Here is a 1,538-nt window from a genome sequence, read left to right as displayed (position 1 = left end):
ATATACACCTGCAGCAATAGGAATCAACAAGAAGTGATTTTATTAATTGGTTCAATTCCAAATCATAACTACGTACAAAGGATCTGATTATAAAACCATTTGTAACCATTTGTAAGGTACAGAAAAAACTTGAGAGAATTTGCTGTAGCAGAAGGCTAAAATAAAATTCTATCTAGTCCGAAAAGCATACGTATCAATTTTGAGCTTCTGCTTTCTCTAGAAGTTTGTAGAGCGGAGATTTAAATATAGGTTTTTCTACTCAAACATCTCAAACAACACTTCACTCAGGGTTCGTTTGTTTTGGTGTAAGTGGAGTGATAGAACTCAAGTTTCATCATTTTTGTTATTTGTTTTGGTGTAAGTTAAAAATATAATGTAACTCAAGTTACGTTAGACATCCACTTCACCTACTTTTGACTCCCTCCTCTAAAGTACCGAACTTGACTTCCACCACACTCAACCTCCTCTAAAAAAATTATTAAATAGTAAAATCTAAACTCTACTTCTTTTATAATGGATTAGAATTATCTTATTTATAATAAATTTAGGATTACCTTTAAATAATAATAAAAAATTTAATTATATAATAATTTAAATTTTATAACGGTAAATTTACCACTATATTTAGAAAATAACGGGATTCACTTACTTACATCAAAATAAATAATGGAACTAAAAAAATCTAATTTCACCAGCACCAAGTTATATCAAAATAAATAGTAGAAATAATTAAATTTAACTTTCAGACTGTACGAGTTACGTCAAAACAAACAACAAAAAAAAATCACACTTCAGGAAAACTCAAACACCATTGCACTTGAGTTATGTTAAATTTACAGATTCATCAATCCAAACACCCCCTTAGTGTTATAACTACCGAAGAACAAAAAAATAATCACACTTCAGAAAAACTCAAACACCACTGTACTTGAGTTACGTTAAATTTATAGATTCGTCAATCCAAACGCCCCCTTAGTGTTATAACTACAGAAGAACAAAAATATAATCACACTTCAGGGAAACGCAAACACCACTGCACTTGAGTTACATTAAATTTACAGATTCGTCAATCCAAACGCCCCCTTAGTGTTATAACTAGAGAAGAACTAAACAAATCCTCTTTCGGTTTTGATTAAATTAAGATCTTCTCCTCGACAACATCCTTAACTGAGCATACGTACGTTAGTGGCTAACAAGGTCAAGTGGAATTTATCCCCATGCATGCATGCACTCGTGAAGGGTGGGGGAAGCATATGTTCCCTGATTCTTGCAGTGTTGTTGGTTGGAAAACTAAGTTACGGGAAAAGGGGAGATGCTTCATATGTGCGTTACGCATATGGGTTCCCCCCACGTACCCCCCAACCCCACTCAACAGCTCAACTGTCCCAACCTCCTTATATCTCTCTCATCTACCAACGCCCCTTTTCGTGCATTGAGCCCCATTTTATGCGTGTGTGTGTGTGTGTGTGTGAAGATGATGAGTTCTTTATTTGTTTAGGAAAAATAAAAGGGCCTTATTGTTTCTGTTCGTCTTAGAG

This window comes from Ananas comosus, linkage group 24, assembly GCF_001540865.1.
Source record: "Ananas comosus cultivar F153 linkage group 24, ASM154086v1, whole genome shotgun sequence".
Lineage (NCBI taxonomy): Eukaryota > Viridiplantae > Streptophyta > Magnoliopsida > Poales > Bromeliaceae > Ananas > Ananas comosus.
Note: the sequence above shows the minus strand (reverse complement) of the source record.